The sequence below is a fragment of the Microcaecilia unicolor genome, chromosome 10, assembly GCF_901765095.1.
Source record: "Microcaecilia unicolor chromosome 10, aMicUni1.1, whole genome shotgun sequence".
Classification (NCBI taxonomy): domain Eukaryota; kingdom Metazoa; phylum Chordata; class Amphibia; order Gymnophiona; family Siphonopidae; genus Microcaecilia; species Microcaecilia unicolor.
In genome coordinates, this window is record NC_044040.1 from 206,461,572 (window position 1) to 206,474,413 (window position 12,842).

Sequence of the window (12,842 nt, forward strand, 5' to 3'; positions counted from 1 at the left end):
TTGTAAGAGGCCAATTTCCTACCTATGTACTCGCTTATGTCTAGGGGGCGTGGCCTCTGCCCAACATTAGCTGCATGGAAAATAACGGACAGACCAATGGAATATATTAGTTTATTTATACAGCGTTATATACAAAAATATAGAAAACTCTTATCAGCTTATAGCATTAGCAATTCCTGATTGCATGCACAATGATACCAAAAATAGAGAATAACTATGATTATCCTATTGGCTAATCTGTAATAACAGATAAACACAATACCAAGATCCTAATGATTACCACACAAATCTTATCCTAGGCTAACAGCAACTAGAGATCATAAATCCTGACGTCACACATCTGATGGGTCCGAGCCCAGACTAATTACCTAACCCAGCCTGAAGGAAGTAAACTATGATCTCACCGTCCCGGTTTCCAGATCAGATTCCTTCCAATGCCTCAGCCGAAGGTCTCAGCGAGGTCACACAAGCTCAGGTGATGCACTTGTCTTGATCAGCCACAGATGATACAGACGCAGTATAGATCCTTTAGACAGCTGTAACCTGGGGAAAAGCTTTGCCAGGTATTATCAGTAAGTCTCTTAGGAAAATCAGGTGCTTGCAGATATGCAAGTGTTCTCCTCTTCTGTTCTTCTTCTTAGTTCTTCTCTCTTCTCTCTCCTCTCTGGAACTAGCCCTTCTGTTCCCGCTTCTCAGATCAATCCCTTTTCTGGGAGCCAATCAGAAATAATTCCCCCATGTACTCCCAGCATCTGTATGAAGCTTCCTTTGTCCGTCTTATCTCGTAAGCTCTCTCCCTGGGACAGGCATTCTCCCCCGATGCAGAGTGACCTTGGAGGTGGTGCAGGCTTCAGTAAATCTCTTACAAGCTGAAATGCTGCCTTCTGCACAGTGGGTAGCCAGACATATAGGTGAAAGGTTGCAGCGTCCATTTTGTCTGTAAAGGTGCTCTCATATGCACACAGGGTGGGTGAGATCACAGCAAATACTCCTACAGATTCCCCCCCTTGGAGATGGAAATTACTACAAAGGAGTAAAGGCCTTCTCCAACCTAACTACAAAAATAAGCCAGACAGTTCAGTCAGGATTCAGGTACAAACTTCATGGTCAAAACTACAAAAAGTTTCAAAGTAAATCTTAACTAATGCAAACTAACACTCTTCAAAACAGTTCAATTAAGCAAAATAATGTTCACAAGGAAATCACAAATGCTAATACAGCAAAATACTGAATAATAGAACCCGCATGTGCAGTTAGGCAAAAAGTCTTAACACATGAAATTAATCAAACAAATCATGAACCATAATCACATAGATCATGAAAATCACATCATGCAAAGCAAAGCATATTAGTACATAAAAGTGAAAACGGAATAAATTGTTGGCAAAACTCTGGTTAGAGGTAATTACATAAAGTCTTGCAATCTCATTGCCGTAGGTGACAAAGTGTTTACGCGATAGCGTAAATGACGAAGGTCTCTCCAAAACACTACAGCACACAGGAGCATGATGACCCACGAGATGGTCAAAAGTGGGATGACAACGTGAGTGGACATGTGGAACTGGATGACATCAGATGAACGACGTTTGTAATCTGCAACCTCGAGAGTCTCATGGTCAATAGATAATTCAACAGTGTGAGAGTCTTTGGACTGTAAAAATGGTATAAGGTCCATAGCAAAGTCAATAGGATGTCCACGAAATACATCAAGCACTTCCAATTCAGAAACAACCGGGTCTGTGTCAAGATAAAACAGGGAAACTCCTCCGACATGGGCAACAGCATACTTGGGTACAGCGATCACACACACATTGCAAGGAAGAGTGTAACGGTTGATTACATCATGCTTCTGAAAGGTGACAGTAAGTTCAGTACTAGGTGTGCTAACTAACCATACCGTATCCAGTACAGCTACAGTGGTATCAGAAAAATCGTCATATTTTGATACAGTGACCTTACACTTCTCTTGGACATTCTCTGTGGACAATCCACAAAGAGCTTCTGTTGTGTCTTTCAGGAAAGGTTTACCAGGGCATAGCCAATTAACATCTTTAGTTTTGTGGCAAAGGTCTAAGTTAGGGACCAAATAATGTTGCGGAGCATCCTGTTGGTAAGCAACATACTTAGGTGTATCAACATTAAGGTACAAATTCTCATGCCAGGTACCTACATTTACAACTTGTTTAAGCTGGTATACATTCTCAGGCATAATAAATGGCAAATTAAGGATGAAGGCAATTTCCATACGCTCCATATCCAAATAAAGGGGAAGGGCAGTACCTAAATGAAATGCAATTTGAATTTGAACCGGTTCAATAGACAAACGGGTAACTTTGGCAAAGGCATCTTTAACAACCTCAGATGGTATTAGGTACGTAGGTATCTGTCCCTGCATTAGCTTACTAACACTAGTATCTACTTCCCTAAATAAATCCTGAATAAGGTCCTTAACAGGTTGTATAAACACACGGTCTTCATTCATGGTACCTTTAATTGTCAACAAATCAGCTGTGTTAGCACTAATTTTATGTGTATGTAAATTCACAAGAGTGACCGTATCAGCAATAGTTTTACCCTGGGCAACAAGTTGGCTCTGTTGGACTACCAACTTGGTCTCAATGGCTTTCAAGTCTGCTTGGATGGCATGTATATTGGCCTGCAGCTTTTGGACAGAAACTACGTTGGCAACAGACATGGAAATACCAAAAAGTGAACCAATGGCCGAAAAAATCAAACCACCGGCAAGACCCAGAAAACGCTTAGATCTGGACCTGGAATTATAAGGTTGCATAGGTTGTACCATGACTTTGTCCAGTTGATGCAAAATGTTCTTCACTTGTGCACGGGCATTTTGCATATAATTGTGAAACCAGGAAGAGGTAACGGCAGACAGAGATAAGTTACTCATATTGAAATGTTTCAGTAGTACATGCATTGGGTCAAGGGACACAACTACTTTCTGGGGAACAATCTGGGACTGGGTAATCAGGAAGCCAGGGGTATCTTGCAGAACAACTCCAGACATGGGACCAGGTTCGATCATCTTGGACCACGATCCCAGCAGCACGGAGATCAGGAACACGATCATCAGGGTTCTTTTCTGCATCTGCAAGGTACAAAGAAAACAGACTATGCTGTTGGGGTGTTAGTACAGTTCGTTTCATCAACACATACGTCTGGAACCAAATGACTTGGATGACGTGGTCTCAACTGATTGATGTGGACCCACTTAAGGTTATCTTCACCTTGAGAATTTTTTCTGAGGCGAATTTGGTAAGTCACAGGTGAAGCTTTTTCCACTATAGGGAAAGGACCATGCCAACTGGGTAGAAACTTCCTTTCTTTAACCTTGTTTCTGGCAAAATTGAAGTAGAATACCTTGTCGCCAATTTGGTATTCTTTAGAGGTAGTCCCTTGATCATAATAGGCTTTTCTACCTCTAGCGCTACTTTCCAAATTTTTCTGAGCAAAGGCAAAGGCACTTTGCAAATGATTACGCAAATGGGTGACATATTCATGAGTGGAGGTAGCACTGGACAAGTTCACATCATTAGTCCTGTACAACAAATGAATTGGTAATGTCATTTCCCTACCTGTCATCATCTCTGTGTGAGTAGTACAAGCATCAGCCTGTTCCACTTGCTCTTTCACCATAGCATCAAACTCGGAGAAAGGTTGGTTGGATGCAATTTCCACCTGTTCTTCAATGTCCTCCTGCAAGGTTGAGGTTTCCACAGAATTCACCCTTCGAGGCTTCTGAGGTACAGACATTTCCCTGGACAGAAACAAGAAGTCATCTTCCACCTGTACCTGAGCACACGTCGCATCATAGGGCCAAACAAACTCGAGAGATATGAGGCCCCTGGGAGAGGTAAACCACTGTCAGTCTCCCCCCCCTGGCAGGTGTCCCAAGAAGAAGGCAGCCTGCCAAGGATAGGCAAACTTACCTCGACATCATGGAAGGACTGGCCAACCAGAAAGCCAAAAGAATCTCCAGCAGATAGCTCAACTTCAGCAGACTGTGGATTGGTGACCAACAGGTATAAGGTGGTACCGGTGATCTCCAAACATGGCAGAACACCAATTGTCAATCCAAGGTCTCGAAAGTGGGCATGTGGGTTAAAGAACACTACATCATCCAGCAGACGTTGTCCTTGAGCGAGGCGAAGCTTGAGGGAAAAATCCCGAACTCTTCCTGGAATGGTTACATCCTTGTCACAGACTACCTCACAGACCTGGGGAATGGTCTGTCCAGACTTCAAACAAACAGCCGTAGGTTCAAGTTCCACTGGGTTGTTCTGCATTCTACTCCACAGGACAAGATTCACCAGGTCCACATAAACTCCCAGTCGTACAAGGCAATCTGACCCCAAACATAAGGGTTCCCTCAAGCCCCGGACAATAGAGAAGTGGTGAGTGAATGTCTTCTTTCCCACAGTCAAGGGAAGGCCACATATTCCGTCAAGCGGCTTGGAGCCTTGTCCCGGTACCTGTACCGAAGTAGAGGAACATCTGCTGAAGGGAAGTTGTACAGACTTACGAATTTGGCTGTACAAAGAGTCACTGATGTAGGAGAGATCACTAGTGAACAGTAAAGTAGCTTGAAGCAATTGGGTGTTAGCCACTTGAACTGGTATGGTGAATTCATCACCTTTCCGGGTGATGTCAGTCACCTTGCAAGGATGAGCAAAATCCGGACCAGAGATAGGAGATGATATTTCAAGTGATGCGGGAGACACAGTATCTGTTAAGTCATCCGTCTTGGCTGAGTCCTGTGAAACAATCTCTAGTTGGTCCGCTTGTTGCCCCAGCTCTTCATGCTTCTGACCCCATTTTGGTGCATCTGTCAAAGGAGGCTCCCGCATGGGCGGATCCGCGGAACACCGGAGATCAGTCCGCAGGGGAGTGTCCTGTAGCTCCACAGAGTTGGCATCACTGACTGTACGCCAGTATCTCCCTCGCACATATTTAAGGGGTCGAGTGACTTTAGACCAGATCGTTTCCTCGTCATAATCCAAAACAGGCCGAAATCTCTTCAAAAGGTCATTTCCAATCAGAAATTCTTCACCCTCACTGGTAGAGATGATGGCTGGGTGCCTGACGGTCATCTGTCCAAGCTGTAAAGATAGCCAAACCTGTCCCACAGTTCCAATACTTTGATTGCCATAGGCCACCAGTGACAAGTCGCACGGTGTGACATGCAGCACATCCTGACCCCCCCCTAGAGATGCCTCTAGTTTCTGAAACAGGCCCTGGGTGACCAAAGTCACCTCTGAGGCTGTATCCAGGAGACCTTCACAGGAAAGTACTTGTTGAATCAACAACTCCACGGTATATCTGTAACCTTTAGATATAAGCTTACCTAGAAAATACCTGACTTCCTGGGATGAGTCTTTTGAAAGAGGCCCTTCCGGGTTCGAGGGCTGAGACGCAGCATGGTTCACGGGGGGACTCCTCACTGATGGGCGACAACGCATCCCGTGGACAGTGGGGACGCTTGCGGTAACAGGTTTTGTGGCCACGTCTAGTCATGCTTGTTCTTCCTCCGAAGAGGATGGCTGTTCCACCTCAACAGATTTAACACTAAGCCCCGGAGGGGTCGGCGGTCTAGAAGACTGGTCCTTCTGCTTCTGGAATTTGACCTTTTTATGAGATGGAGGTGTCTTAGGTACATTGCTAGACTCCGCGATTGAACATCTTGCCATCAATTGGTCCAGCTGAGCTTGCATAGCGCGGATCTTCTCTGCATTCCACTTCTTCTGATTAAACCGCTTCTTTTTAGGTTGTTGCTGTCCCTCCTGTGCAATAGGGGGCGCTGCATCCCGCGGCAGGGCCTGAGAGCCCGGCGGCGTAGTTGGTCTCGGCGCTTTGTTTTCCAGAGAAAGCGTGGAAGTGACCGCACAAACAGCAGGTGGTATCACCCTGTTGCGACTCTTGGACGCCGGTTTCAGAGTCTCTGCGATGGGCTTGGCGCGGCAGATTTCAAAAATTCCTTCAGCCTGCTTGAGAAGGCTGGAATAGGGTTCTGCGTTTTTTCCTGCCAAGGGAATCTTTATCGGATCAGGCAGACCCTGTATAAAAAGTTCCCTGAAATCACCAAATTCAAGATCTTTAGAGTCAGGCGGGACCCCCCCCTGGTAAAATGCACGCTTCAAGCGATGGGCCCACTCCCGCGGACTCTCCTCCGGCTTACAACTAATAGTATACGCTGCACGCTTAGCTTCCAGAGAGTTGGCAAAGAGACCGTAGCGCTTCGCTAAGGCTTGCTCCACTGACCGTAAATCAGGGTTATCGGACATGATCAAATCTAGAACTTCATGGCACTCGGTACTAAAGGTCCATTTGAGGAGGGCTCTGATGTCATCCTCAGAAGAGACGTGCATGGTTTGCAGGAGTTCATGCACTGCTTTAAGATGGGTTTCTATGGATACCAAGGCAGACTCTTTAAAAGGCGCTATTACGGTGCGTAGCATCTTTATAACATATGCCTGCCTCTCCATAGACATTCCTTTCTTGGGTTCCGGCTTGACATGCCGCTGATCACTACCAGGTGTAGAGAACCTCGGGGCAGGTGCGTTGCTAAAACTGGGTGTATCTGCCGAAGGCTGAGGCCCTGAGCTAGGCACCTGTCCAAGTGAGCTGATGATTTCAGCCGGCAGTCCCTGGGCCCGTGCCCCCAATGGGTGTGGCACTGTCTCGGGTCTGCTGCTTCGTTCACCAGCCACTATGGGGCTGAATTGTACAGAGGGGCGGGAAAGAGCCGGAGCCATGCCCCCAGTGGGTGTGTTTAACTCGGGTCCCTCCCGGCTCACGTAACGGTTCATTTCGGGAGCTGGGCTTGGGTGACCCACAGCAAAACTGTCGGGGAACTCTAAGGTATACGGCACTTCTTCCTGCGCCATGTGCGTAAGCTCTTGCTGCATTGTGGAAATCTTTACAGTGCACTCATCTAATGCTTTAGACAATGAATCTCTGTCCTTCACTGTACATTCTAATTGTAGTGAGACTGTGTCCTGCTTTTCTTTTAACACCGCCAACTCTAGCTTGGCTGCGTGCCAATCTTGAAACACAGACATAGATTGTTCTTGAGTGGCCACTAGCTCCCTGCGCAACTCACTCTGAACACCTTCTGAGACCTGTTTTAGCTCCCGATTTAATGTCCGCAACTTATCTGTTTCCCTAATCTGGTTGTGTAATGCATCAGTCAAACGAGAAAATTTCTCCTGCAACGAATCAAAAGACTCGAGGTACTGGGCAATTTCTTGCTTTAATGTGGAATTAAGTGCTTCACAATCAGTTAGGTCACACTGCAAAGTTTTACACTTATCGTACAGTGTCTGGCACTCCGTACAAATCTCTTCAGAGGAGTCAGGTGGGGCGGGGCTTACATTGGTCCCTGCTAAAGCAGATCTGGCAGTGTCTAAATCAACTCGTAATGCAGCTAACTCACTGTCTCGCTCCTGGACAGTTTCCCTAGTCTGGGACAAATCTAACTGCAACTCCGCTATGCGATCTGTTAGAGGTACAGATATCTGTCTTATCTCATTCATCAAAGAGTCCTTGACTGCCAAAAGAGACACGCCCAATTCACAAAGCATCCATTGTGACAAATGCTGTTTCTCTTTTATAATTGTATTTAAAACCGTAGCATATGCTTCTGAGCTATTCGGTGACCTGCTACCAAATAAAGCACGTACAGACTCTACAGTAGGAGGAGTTGGTTTAGACTTGCTCTGAGAGAGTGGCAGTAGTATTTTAAGCACGCCCCTCTCCTGTTCACTCAGAAGAATTTCAGGCAATGTGCCAACAGTGCCGGTCGCCATTTTAAAGACTAAACACACCCTGCTTTCCTTCCTTAGAGAGTTAGATAAACAGTTTTTCTTTCTTTGGAGCTCAGAGTAATAAATCTGTCAACCAATTGCAGCAATAAAACACAGCTGTATAAACAAAAGTCTGCCGTCAGCTAGGGTGGAACTGCAGTTCGTGCAGAGAGAAACAGAAAGTCAAACCAGCTTTCTGAAAACACTCAGAAAAAGTTTTAACTTCTGCTGTCTTCCTGCCCTAACCATCCCGGACGAGAGCCCCAATTTGTAGGGGATTATATATATGTTTTTGTAAGAGGCCAATTTCCTACCTATGTACTCGCTTATGTCTAGGGGGCGTGGCCTCTGCCCAACATTAGCTGCATGGAAAATAACGGACAGACCAATGGAATATATTAGTTTATTTATACAGCGTTATATACAAAAATATAGAAAACTCTTATCAGCTTATAGCATTAGCAATTCCTGATTGCATGCACAATGATACCAAAAATAGAGAATAACTATGATTATCCTATTGGCTAATCTGTAATAACAGATAAACACAATACCAAGATCCTAATGATTACCACACAAATCTTATCCTAGGCTAACAGCAACTAGAGATCATAAATCCTGACGTCACACATCTGATGGGTCCGAGCCCAGACTAATTACCTAACCCAGCCTGAAGGAAGTAAACTATGATCTCACCGTCCCGGTTTTCCAGATCAGATTCCTTCCAATGCCTCAGCCGAAGGTCTCAGCGAGGTCACACAAGCTCAGGTGATGCACTTGTCTTGATCAGCCACAGATGATACAGACGCAGTATAGATCCTTTAGACAGCTGTAACCTGGGGAAAAGCTTTGCCAGGTATTATCAGTAAGTCTCTTAGGAAAATCAGGTGCTTGCAGATATGCAAGAGTTCTCCTCTTCTGTTCTTCTTCTTAGTTCTTCTCTCTTCTCTCTCCTCTCTGGAACTAGCCCTTCTGTTCCCGCTTCTCAGATCAATCCCTTTTCTGGGAGCCAATCAGAAATAATTCCCCCATGTACTCCCAGCATCTGTATGAAGCTTCCTTTGTCCGTCTTATCTCGTAAGCTCTCTCCCTGGGACAGGCATTCTCCCCCGATGCAGAGTGACCTTGGAGGTGGTGCAGGCTTCAGTAAATCTCTTACAAGCTGAAATGCTGCCTTCTGCACAGTGGGTAGCCAGACATATAGGTGAAAGGTTGCAGCGTCCATTTTGTCTGTAAAGGTGCTCTCATATGCACACAGGGTGGGTGAGATCACAGCAAATACTCCTACAAGTAGTAGTAGTAGAAGTCTGCCCTTGCAGATCAGCAACGTAGCCGTGCAGGCTTCTGTTTCTGTGAGTCTGACGTCCTGCAAGGGCAGGCTTCTACATGGAATGTTGCTAGTGGAATAGCAACATTAAGATTCCATGTAGAATCTCAAACAGTAGCAACATTCCAGAATCTCAAATAGTAGCAAAAGAATCTCCAATAGTAGCAACATTCCATTTAGAATCATTCCTATGTGTCCTATCTGTCTGTCCTGTCCTTATCCCTTCTTTGTCCTGTCTGTCTGTCCTGATTTAGATTGTAAGCTCTTTTGAGCAGGGACTGTCTTTTCTTCATGTTCAATTGTGAAGCGCTGCGTATGACTGGTAGCGCTATAGAAATGATTTATAGTAGTAGTAGTAGTAGTGATTGGCTGCCAGATTTGGGTAGGCCTGAGTGAAAAACGAGTGGCCCTCTACTCATCCAGGCCCTGCTGTAGCTACGCCCCTGACTAGAAGTCTGTTTTTTTTTTAACAAGACTGCAGTCCCTTCCCAAAAATATCAAGAAAATAATTTTAAAGTTGAAAAAAAATAAAAAGCCCTTAATTGAAAATAAGCTTGGTTACAGAAAAGCAGTACTGAAAATGTACACATAGCGGATAAACAATAAATATTTGTGGAACTGGTTTTAAAATATCTGTCTGGAAACTGAAAATCACTGTGGCTACTCTGTGTTGGACAGTGTGCGTGTGAAGTGCCGGTGCAGGGTAGACATGGACAGAGGTACATTGTTCTCTTCGGCGTTGCTCTAAGACGTGATGTTTCCCTGAATCCATTTTCACAACATCAATCAACTTGTCCGAGATGTCTGCTGTAGAATGTTAACAAATACATCAATAAAACAAAATGACAGTAGCAGTTTTCTAAAATGTTTTATGCTAGGTAGTGTATCACTAAGTAAATGAATATGTTTATCATAGGAAATCTACATTACTAATCTGCACTCTTCATAGCAGGATTAGTGTAACAAACTGTGCTCCAAAGAGTGAAAAATGACACATTCTAAAGCAAAAGAACCTATGTGGTTGGCTCAAACCAAACTGAAGCTCAACAAGAAAATGGCTGTCTTTCCGTTGAGTAGTTTATGTATACCTTATACCTATGCAGTTTACGTAAAATACATACATAGTACATAATCAATACCACAACAAACTACTTCAGTTTATCCTCCCCTTGGGATATAACGAGACCGAGAGCCAGCTGGGACTCACTCACTCACTTGACTGCTCTGTTTCTCCTTTTACCCTACCGAAAATACACTTACAGTTCAATTCAGGTCTTACATCCCCTGTTTAGGGTTCAGTGCGGTTTATATCAGCTGTGGGACAGAAATTGGTACAATATTATAAGTAGGACGTTGGGTGTATACAGTCTTACATAAGTACATAAGTAGTGCCATACTGGGAAAGACCAAAGGTCCATCTAGCCCAGCATCCTGTCACCGACAGTGGCCAATCCAGGTCAAGGGCACCTGGCACGCTCCCCAAACGTAAAAACATTCCAGACAAGTTATACCTAAAAATGCGGAATTTTTCCAAGTCCATTTAATAGCGGTCTATGGACTTGTCCTTTAGGAATCTATCTAACCCCTTTTTAAACTCCGTCCAGCTAACCGCCCGTACCACGTTCTCCGGCAACGAATTCCAGAGTCTAATTACACGTTGGGTGAAGAAAAATTTTCTCCGATTCGTTTTAAATTTACCACACTGTAGCTTCAACTCATGCCCTCTAGTCCTAGTATTTTTGGATAGCGTGAACAGTCGCTTCACATCCACCCGATCCATTCCACTCATTATTTTATACACTTCTATCATATCTCCCCTCAGCCGTCTCTTCTCCAAGCTGAAAAGCCCTAGCCTTCTCAGCCTCTCTTCATAGGAAAGTCGTCCCATCCCCACTATCATTTTCGTCGCCCTTCGCTGTACCTTTTCCAATTCTACTATATCTTTTTTGAGATACGGAGACCAGTACTGAACACAATACTCCAGGTGCGGTCGCACCATGGAGCGATACAACGGCATTATAACATCCGCACACCTGGACTCCATACCCTTCCTAATAACACCCAACATTCTATTCGCTTTCCTAGCCGCAGCAGCACACTGAGCAGAAGGTTTCAGCGTATCATCGACAACGACACCCAGATCCCTTTCTTGATCCGTAACTCCTAACGCGGAACCTTGCAAGACGTAGCTATAATTCGGGTTCCTCTTACCCACATGCATCACTTTGCACTTGTCAACATTGAACTTCATCTGCCACTTGCACGCCCATTCTCCCAGTCTCGCAAGGTCCTCCTGTAATCGTTCACATTCCTCCTGCGACTTGACGACCCTGAATAATTTTGTGTCATCGGCGAATTTAATTACCTCACTAGTTATTCCCATCTCTAGGTCATTTATAAATACATTAAAAAGCAACGGACCCAGCACAGACCCCTGCGGGACCCCACTAACTACCCTCCTCCACTGAGAATACTGGCCACGCAATCCTACTCTCTGCTTCCTATCTTTCAACCAGTTCTTAATCCATAATAATACCCTACCTCCGATTCCATGACTCTGCAATTTCTTCAGGAGTCTTTCGTGCGGCACTTTGTCAAACGCCTTCTGAAAATCCAGATATACAATATCAACCGGCTCCCCATTGTCCACATGTTTGCTTACCCCCTCAAAAAAATGCATTAGATTGGTGAGGCAAGACTTCCCTTCACTAAATCCGTGCTGACTTTGTCTCATCAGTCCATGTTTTTGTATATGCTCTGCAATTTTATTCTTAATAATAGCCTCCACCATCTTGCCCGGCACCGACGTCAGACTCACCGGTCTATAATTTCCCGGATCTCCTCTGGAACCCTTCTTAAAAATCGGAGTAACATTGGCTACCCTCCAGTCTTCCGGTACTACACTCGATTTTAGGGACAGATTGCATATTTCTAACAGTAGCTCCGCCAGTTCATTTTTTAGTTCTATTAATACTCTGGGATGAATACCATCAGGTCCCGGTGATTTACTACTCTTCAGCTTGCTGAACTGACCCATTACATCCTCCAAGGTTACAGAGAATTTGTTTAGTTTCTCCGACTCCCCCGCTTCAAATATTCTTTCCGGCACCGGTGTCCCCCCCAAATCCTCCTCGGTGAAGACCGAAGCAAAGAATTCATTTAATTTCTCCGCTACGGCTTTGTCCTCCTTGATCGCCCCTTTAACACCATTTTCGTCCAGCGGCCCACCGACTCTTTGGCCGGTTTCCTGCTTTTAATGTATCTAAAAAAATTTTTACTATGTATTTTTGCTTCCAACGCTAATTTCTTCTCAAAGTCCTTTTTTGCCCTCCTTATCTCCGCTTTGCATTTGGCTTGGCATTCCTTATGATCTATCCTGTTACTTTCAGTTGGTTCTCTTCTCCACTTTCTGAAGGATTGTTTTTTGGCTCTAATGATTTCCTTTATCTTACTGTTTAGCCACGCCGGCTGACGTTTAGTCTTTTTTCCCTTTTTTCTAATACGTGGAATATATTTGTCCTGAACCTCCAGGATGGTGTTTTTAAACAGCATCCACGCCTGATGCAAGTTTTTTACTCTGCGAGCTGCTCCTTTCAGTCTTTTTTTCACCATTTTTCTCATTTTGTCGTAATCACCTTTTCTATAGTTAAACGCTAGCGTACTTGATTTCCTAGTTTCACTTCCTTCAATGCCAA